This window comes from Antennarius striatus, chromosome 3 (genome assembly GCF_040054535.1).
Source record: "Antennarius striatus isolate MH-2024 chromosome 3, ASM4005453v1, whole genome shotgun sequence".
Classification (NCBI taxonomy): domain Eukaryota; kingdom Metazoa; phylum Chordata; class Actinopteri; order Lophiiformes; family Antennariidae; genus Antennarius; species Antennarius striatus.
Window position 1 is genome coordinate 29,467,501 of NC_090778.1, and position 10,000 is coordinate 29,477,500.

General features: G+C 51.0%; 1 protein-coding gene across 1 annotated transcript in view; it reads right to left on the bottom strand.

The window, feature by feature from the left end:
• Window positions 1-10,000, bottom strand: part of rorb (RAR-related orphan receptor B) — a 22,195-nt gene that overhangs the window by 7,368 nt on the left and 4,827 nt on the right. The gene's annotated exons all lie outside the window — the stretch shown is intronic.

The following is a 10,000-nucleotide window of genomic DNA, read 5'->3' on the forward strand; positions in this document are numbered from 1 at the left end:
TCGCTGCACTGTCTGGTTGTCACAGTGATGATGTGATGTCACATCTTGAAAGGAAGTGATGTCATCAGAGTGTGGCTGTAACTCAGTGTAACGCGGTGCCTCGTGCGCCGGTGCCTCGTGCGCCGGTGCCTCGTGCGCCGGTGCCTCGTGCCTCAGCTGCTGTGAATCGTTTCCTGCTGTCTGTCTTGGGGGGTTTGGAGGGTCTAACCTGAGGGGGGGGGTCGAACCTTAGGGGGGGTCTAAGCTGAGGGGGGAGGGTCTAACCTGAGGGGGGGGGTCTAACCTTAGGGGGGGTCTAACCTGAGGGGGGGGGTCTAACCTGAGGGGGGGGGGTCTAACCTTAGGGGGGGTCTAACCTGAGGGGGGGGGTCTAACCTGAGGGGGGGGGTCTAACCTTAGGGGGGGTCTAAGCTGAGGGGGGGGGGTCTAACCTTAGGGGGGGGTCCTAACCTTAGGGGGGGGGTCTAACCTTAGGGGGGGTCTAATTTGAGGGGGGGGTCTAACCTGAGCTGACCCACTCCTCACTGAGCGCCGGCGGTGTTCTGGCCAATGGCGGTGCGAGTTGTACTGAGGACGTTACGTAACGGTGGGACTGCAGCGCTGGCGATTCGTCAGCTCAGGAGGATCAGACACACACACACACACACACACACACACACACACACACACACACACACACACACACACACACACACACACACACACACACACACACACACACACACACAGCCTTGACGGGTTCTGATAAATGATTTTTAATGAGGTGGGGGGTCTCCTGGGGGGTCTTCTCTCACCTCTGGATGGACGTGTAATAGCAGCTTGTCGCCACTAGGGGCCGCTGTGCTCAGCTCCTGCTGTAAGTGGGACAGATTGGAGGTGATGTTTGATTCATTCAGCTGGGGGGGGGTGTTAGCGGTTAGCAGCAGCGCTTATGGAACAGTTGGAATCACTTTCAGCTCAACTTTCGCTGCTTCAGAAACACAAACAGAGCTGCTGCTGCGGTCCCGGGGGGCCGGTGTGTGTGTGTGGGGGGACGCTTAGCTTCTTGCCAGCTAACTAGATATCTTCAGGGAGAATGAAGATCAGCCCCCCTTAAATCTTTGCGCTGCAGCGCCGCTGTGATGTGAAGCGCTGTGCTGTCAGTGTTCTCCATCCCATCAGCTGTTTGTTCCTCCAACGCTTCCTGTTTCATCTTCTGTCTCCATCAGCGGCTCAGACGAGCCGCTGATGGAGACACGAGTGTTGGTGGCGTGATGCTGATGGATGAGCACACAGCGGGGACTAGCAGTCCCGGCGCCTCCTGTCGTGTGTTCCATCAGACTCCCGTTAGCGTTCAAACGGCTCGCAGCCACGCTTCCTGTCTGTCCCGAGTCCACGGCGCAACTCAGAAAAGTGTTTCTGGACTTCCTGTCCTCAAAGACCAGAAACACTCTGATCCGTCCTCCAGGGGCGCGTTTGTTTCGCTCGTCTGTATGACTGACAGCAGCAAACAGCATGAGTACAACTGAGTCCCACCATCATGACCACCATCATCATCACTATCACCACCACCATCATCATCACCATCATTATCATCATCACTATCATCACCATCATCATCACCATCATCATCATCATCACCACCACCATCATCACCACCACCATCATCACCACCATCATCACCACCATCATCATCACCATCATCATCATTATCATCACCACCATCATCATCACCACCACCATCCCAACCATCATCATCACCATCATCATCACTATCATCATCACTATCATCATCATCACCATCATCATCACTATCATCATCATCACCATCATCATCACCACCATCACTATCATTATCACCATATAATCATTATCATCATCACTATCATCATCATCATCATCACCATATCATCATCATCACTATCATCATCATCATCACTATCATCATCATCACTATCATCATCATCATCATCATCACTATCATCATCATCATCATCATCACTATCATCATCATCATCACTATCATCATCATCACTATCATCATCATCATCATCATCACTATCATCATCATCATCATCACTATCATCATCATCACTACCATCATCATCATCATCATCATCACTATCATCATCATCATCATCACTACCATCATCATCATCATCATCATCACTATCATCACTACCATCATCATCATCATCATCACTATCATCACCATCATCATCATCATTACCATATCATCACCATATCATCATCATCACCATATCATCATCATCATCATCATCACCATATCATCATCATCATCATCATCACCATATCATCGTCATCATCATCATCACCATATCATCATCATCACCACCATCATCATCACCACCATCATCATCATCATCATCATCACTATCATCATCATCACTACCATCATCATCATCATCACTATCATCATCATCATCATCACCACCATGACCATCATCATCATCTTCATCATCACCATCATCATCATCTTCACCATCAGTGCTGCTCACCACACAGTCCCTTGTGAAGGCTGTTTAATAGTAGTCGTAGGCATTAACCCTTTCCTCCCTGCTGTCCTCACCAGACCCTGGCTGGAAGGCGTGAAGCTTCTTTAAACTCATTCATTGGCTGGAAGTCAGAGCTTGTTTTGGCCAATCAGGCCTCGTTTTTCTACAGGTAGGGTCATCCTGTCGGCTGATTTCACTGAAGAACTTGTTTACCCTGCCTGAGAGCAGCGTGAATATCACACCAGCAGGGGGCGCTCCACCCACTGCACCACCCACTGCACCACCCACTGTACCACCCACTACACCACCCACTGCACCACCCACTGCACCACCCACTGCACCACCCACTGCACCACCCACTACACCACCCACTACACCATCACTACACCACCCACTACACCACCCACTGCACCACCCACTGCACCACCCACTGTACCACCCACTACACCATCACTACACCACCCACTGCACCACCCACTACACCACCACTACACCACCCACTGCACCACCCACTGCACCACCCACTACACCACCCACTACACCATCACTACACCACCCACTACACCACCCACTACACCACCCACTACACCATCACTACACCACCCACTACACCATCACTACACCACCCACTACACCTGCCACTACACCACCCACTACACCACCCACTACACCACCCACTACACCACCCACTACACCACCCACTGCACCACCCACTGCACCACCCACTGTACCACCCACTACACCATCACTACACCACCCACTGCACCACCCACTACACCACCACTACACCACCCACTGCACCACCCACTGCACCACCCACTACACCACCCACTACACCATCACTACACCACCCACTACACCACCCACTACACCATCACTACACCTGCCACTACACCATCACTACACCACCCACTACACCACCCACTACACCACCCACTACACCACCCACTACACCACCCACTACACTATCACTACACCACCCACTACACATCACTACACCACCCACTACACCATCACTACACCACCCACTACACCACCCACTGCACCACCCACTACACCATCACTACACCACCCACTGCACCACCCACTACACCATCACTACACCACCCACTACACCATCACTACACCACCCACTACACCACCCACTACACCACCCACTACACCACCACTACACCACCCACTACACCATCACTACACCACCCACTGCACCACCCACTACACCATCACTACACCACCCACTACACCACCACTACACCACCCACTACACCACCCACTACACTATCACTACACCACCCACTACACCATCACTACACCACCCACTACACCATCACTACACCACCCACTACACCATCACTACACCACCCACTGCACCACCCACTACACCATCACTACACCATCACTACACCACCCACTACACCATCACTACACCACCCACTACACCACCACTACACCACCCACTACACCACCCACTACACCACCCACTACACCATCACTACACCACCCACTACACCATCACTACACCACCCACTACACCATCACTACACCACCCACTACACCATCACTACACCACCCACTACACCATCACTACACCACCCACTACACCACCCACTACAACACCCACTACACCACCCACTACACTATCACTACACCACCCATTACACCATCACTACACCACCCACTACACCATCACTACTACACCCACTACACCATCACTACACCACCACGACACCAACCACTACACCACCACTACACCACCCAGGAGGAGTGGAGGAGCTGTCCTCAGTGTGATGGACTCCAGAGCCCCTCCCACCCTCCATACTTTGTCCAATCAGGGATGTGGACGGTCACGCTGTTGCTAACCCCCCCTCCTCCACAAAGTCAGGCTATATGTCAGGGGGCATGAGCTTGTCCAGCTCGCCATGTGGCCCAAAGCACTCTGGGTAATTGCGCAGATAGCAGGTCTGGGATCAGCTGCGGTTTGCTCCTACAATGTTGTGCTGCGCTGTGATTGGACGCCATGGAGAGAGAACAGAAGGGGGCCACTGGCTGTCATCCAGCGCATCGATTCACACACACACACACACACACACACACACACACACACACACACACACACACACACACACACACACACACACACACACACACACACACACACACACACACACACACACACACACACACACACACACGCTCCAATGCATTCATTACTGCAAACTGCCTTTGGAAAAGCAGCTTTACAGTATGACTCCCATGTTTGACACACACACACATACACACACATACACACACACACACACACACACACACACACATACACACACACACACACACACACACACATACACACAAGCACACACACACACACACACACACACATACACACACACACACATACACACAAGCGCACACACACACACACTCACTCACACACACACACACACACACATACACACACACACATACACACAAGCACACACACACACACACACACACACACACACACACACACACACACACTGCGTCCTCAGATGGGCAGGACATGCAAGCGTGGGAAAAAATCCACAGGGTAAAACCTAAACACAGTCTGCCCATCTGCCCCCACACCTCTGCCTCTCATGGCCACTGTACACACACACACACACACACACCCTGGGTGACCCACAGGACCCCCATGACCTTTGACCTTTCTTTAAGAACTGACTGCATGACAGTGTGAGGGGTCTGCATCTGTTCACACACACACACACCACACACACACACACACCACACACACACACGCACACACACACACACCACACACACACACACACACACACCACACACACACACGCACACACACACACACCAGTTATGGTCCTGGCATCTCCCTCAAGTGACAAAAGGATCAACTGCTCCTGAGCCTAACCGTAGATGACAGTGTGTGTGTGTGTGTGTGTGTGTGTGTGTGTGTGTATGTGTGTGTGTGTGTGTGTGTGTATGTGTGTGTGTGTGTGTGTGTGTGTGTATGTGTGTGTGTGTGTGTGTGTGTGTGTGTGTGTATGTGTGTGTGTCAGGGGGAAGGGTGGGGGCGTTGGTAGAGGAACAGATGAGGGTTTCCACGGAGAGATGGAGAAATGCTTCAGTTATGTGACTCCAGTGCAGGGTTCTAGTGTGGTGGGTTCTAGTGTGGTGGGTTCTAGTGTGGTGGGTTCTAGTGTGGTGGGTTCTAGTGTGGTGGGTTCTAGTGTGGTGGGTTCTAGTGTGGTGGGTTCTGGTGTGGTGGGTTCTGGTGTGGTGGGTTCTAGTGTGGTGGGTTCTAGTGTGGTGGGTTCTAGTGTGGTGGGTTCTAGTGTGGTGGGTTCTGGTGTGGTGGGTTCTAGTGTGGTGGGTTCTGGTGTGGTGGATTCTGGTGTGGTGGGTCCTGGTGTGGTGGGTCCTGGTGTGGTGGGTCCTGGTGTGGTGGTTCCTGGTGTGGTGGGTTCTAGTGTGGTGGGTTCTAGTGTGGTGGGCTCTGGTGTGGTGGGTTCTGGTGTGGTGGATTCTGGTGTGGTGGGTCCTGGTGTGGTGGTTCCTGGTGTGGTGGGTCCTGGTGTGGTGGTTCCTGGTGTGGTGGGTTCTAGTGTGGTGGTTCCTGGTGTGGTGGCTGTTCTTCATGAGTTTGTCATGAAAGTTCTGAAGTTCTCCTGAGATGGTCTGACAGTGTTCTGGAGAGACGGGTCGGTGGGTCTGTTCCTTCCAGGATGGGGGTCTTGCATGGAAAACGGTTTGGGGCCCCAGAGACTCGTGAGGGTTCTCTGCCAGCGGTCCGGTCCCTGTGCCGGTCCGGTCCCTGTGCCGGTCCGGTTCATTTCTTTCTGCTGGTGGGACTTTGGACTATGATCCAGACAACGGACCCGAATGAACAGTATTGTGTGTGTGTGTGCGTGTGTGTGCGTGGTGTGTGTGTGTGTGTGTGTGTGTGCGTGTGTGTGTGTGTGTGCGTGGTGTGTGTGTGTGTGTGTGTGCGTGGTGTGTGTGTGTGTGTGTGTGCGTGGTGTGTGTGTGTGTGTGCGTGGTGTGTGTGTGTGTGCGTGTGTGCGTGTGTGTGTGTGTGTGTGTGTGTGCGTGGTGTGTGTGTGTGTGTGCTAATAGCTCGCCTCAGGCAACAATTTAACTCAGCCTAACGAGGTTCTCCCCAAAGTGGCCCCTGGGCGTCTCACAGCAGATCGATACAACCGACACAACCAAAACAACCGACAGAACTGAAACAACCAACACAACCGACACACACCTCATCCAGACCCGGTCCAGAGCAGCCGGGTCCGTTCTGGTCCAGCCCAGAACAGAACGGGCTGGACCAGAGAAGAAGAGAAAACCAGCAGAATCCCAGCATTTGACAGGATTGTTTCCCTTGGGGGGTATGGCTGAAGACAAAATAATGTATTTACTAATAAAATCATTAAATGAACTGTTTGTTTAGTTTTTTTTAGTGCTGTCAGACAATTAAAAAAATTAATCTAATTACAGGATTTGTAATTACTTAATCTAATCGCATTTTAATCTGATACCTGCTAAAGGCCCCAAATAAAGAATGTGAATTCTAGGACATTACAAAATTGTAGTTCATGACTAATCAATAGAATACACCAAGAAGAGAAGATTGAAATCCACATTTTTATTGGTTAAGTGTGTTTTATCAATGAAATTCAAAAGAAAAAAGGCCAATCAGAAAACCAATGAGGCCAGGTGTATTTCTGAAACGTGTGAATATGAATACAGTTAAATAAAATAAGGCTGAGTCTCAAATAGGCACATACTGCCTGTGTTGTCCCGTGTTGTACTACCTGTGTACTGCCTGTTGTTCTGCCTGGGTTGTACTGCCTGTTGTTCTGCCTGGGTTGTACTGACTGTTGTTCTGCCTGTGTTGTACTGACTGTTGTTCTGCCTGATGTACTGACTGTTGTACTGTCTACCGTGGGTCAGAGAGGACTGCAATTTCATCTGTGCTGTATGTCATACATATATGGTACATTTGACAATAAAGCTGACTTTGACTTTGACATAGGCCGACTCTCAATCAGAATGAATACTAAAGCTGACTCAATAGAGCAATTCATAGTTCATATTCAATGAATATGGGGCGGCAGTGGCTCAGTGGTAAAGCGGGCGGTAGAGCGGGTCGTCCTATGATTTAAGATCGGCGGTTCAATTCCCGCTCCCCCCCCCCCAAAATACCCGGAGGTGAGCTGACAGTGGGAGGTGTCAGCTCATCTCCGGAGCACTGCCGAGGCACCCTTGAGCAAGGTGCCGTCCCCTTTACAAATTGCTCATTTGAGGCGCACCAAGAAGGAGCTGCCTGCCACTCTACCCCCCCTGCATGCCTACAGGCCCCCCTGTGTGTGTGTGTGATACAGGGGCCTGTACTCACTAATATACGTATATGTATGCATGCATTTGTAATCAGTAGCTAGAGTGTGCGTTCTTAATTTCCCTTCGGGGATCAAACCAGTATATAAAATTACAATTCTACAATTTACAATAGTAGAACACGTCTCTAAATCAGGAAACTAAATCGTAAGATGTCAGCAGGCTTTTCCTTTTACAGGGTGAGATAACGTTCAACTCTGTGTCCTTCACATGTTTTACATTTAAATGATACGTTAGTCTGGAGCTGCTTCAGTGATACGAAGATTCTCTTTACAAAAGGTACAAATAATAATAATAATAATAATGGATTAGATTTCTATAACGCTTTTCTGGACCCTCAAAGACTCTTCCCATCGGATCCATTATTCATCCACTCCTCCTTCATAGCTGGTGGTGGTAACTACGTGTGTAGCCACATCTGCCCTGGGGCAGACTGACGGAGGGTCTACGGGGCAGAATCACTGTGTTTTTGTTGATAGTCCGTCTTTGTTCTCTTTAGAAATAAACGTTCCTCCCAAAGGTCCAGTGGTCTTCCCTCGCTCTCCTGTGTCGCGTCCATCTCTGTTGTCAGTCACTCTGCTTCTGACTAGTGGGGCAGGTAGGAAGTGACATCACTGCAGCCTACGGGTCCCTCAATGGGACAAGTTTAAAATGCTTGCGCATTGACTTGCCACTTGTGATTAATTGCGTTAATTTTTATAGAACGTTAATGTGCAGCGTAATTAATTAATCTAATTAACGCGTTAAAGTGACAGCCCTAGGTTTTATATCGATCAATGGGCTAAAATCAATCCATGCGTTTCTTCTACCGTATATTCTGTTACTACTGTTGGGATGCACGCATTCATTGAAGTGCATCCCATGATGCACTGCTTTCTGGAGGTAACAGGAACTCTGCTCTGGGTTGTGTTTCTGCTCATGGGTTGTGGATCTGCTCGTGGGTTGTGGGTCTGCTCATGTGTTGTGGGTGTGGTTGAGGGTCTGCTCGTGGGTTGAAGGTCTGCTCGTGGGTTGTGGGTCTGCTCGTGGGTTGAGGGTCTGCTCATGTTTTGTGGGTCTGCTCGTGGGTTGTGGGTCTGCTCGTGGGTTGAGGGTCTGCTCATGTTTTGTGGGTCTGCTTGTGGGTTGAGGGTCTGCTCGTGGGTTGTGGATCTGCTTTTGGGTTGTGGGTCTGCTCATGGGTTGTGGATCTGCTCGTGGGTTGTGGGTCTCCTCGTGGGTTGTGGGTCTGCTCATGTGTTGTGGGTGTGGTTGAGGGTCTGCTCGTGGGTTGAAGGTCTGCTCATGTTTTGTGGGTCTGCTCGTGGGTTGTGGATCTGCTTGTGGGTTGTGGGTTTCCTCCTGGGTTGAGGGTCTGCTCATGTGTTGTGGGTGTGGTTGTGGGTTTCCTCATGGGTTGAGGGTCTGCTTGTGGGTTGTGGGTCTGCTCTTGTTTTGTGGGTCTGCTCGTGGGTTGTGGGTCTGCTCGTGGGTTGAGGGTCTGCTCATGTGTTGTGGGTGTGGTTGTGGGTATCCTCGTGGGCTGAGGGTCTGCTCGTGGGTTGTGGGTCTGTTCTTGTTTTGTGGGTCTGCTCGTGGGTTGTGGGTCTGCTCATGGGTTGAGGGTCTGCTCATGTTTTGTGGGTGTGGTTGTTGGTTTCCTTGTGGGTTGAGGGTCTGCTCTTGGGTTGTGGGTCTGCTCGTGGGTTGAGGGTCTGCTCATGATTTGTGGGTGTGGTTGTGGGTTTCCTTGTGGGTTGAGGGTCTGCTCATGTTTTGTGGGTGTGGTTGTTGGTTTCCTCGTGGGTTGAGGGTTTGCTCATGTTTTGTGGGTGTGGTTGTGGGTTTCCTTGTGGGTTGAGGGTCTGCTCTTGGGTCGTCGGTCTGCTCGTCGGTTGCGGGTCTGCTCATGATTTGTGGGTGTGGTTGTGGGTTTCCTTGTGGGTTGAGGGTCTGCTCATGTTTTGTGGGTCTGCTCGTGGGTTGTGGGTCTGCTCACGTGTTGTGGGTCTGCTCATGTGTTGTGGGTTTCCTCGTGGGTTGAGGGTCTGCTCGTGGGTTGTGGGTCTGCTCGTGGGTTGAGGGTCTGCTCATGTTTTGTGGGTCTGCTCATGTTTTGTGGGTCTGCTCATGTTTTG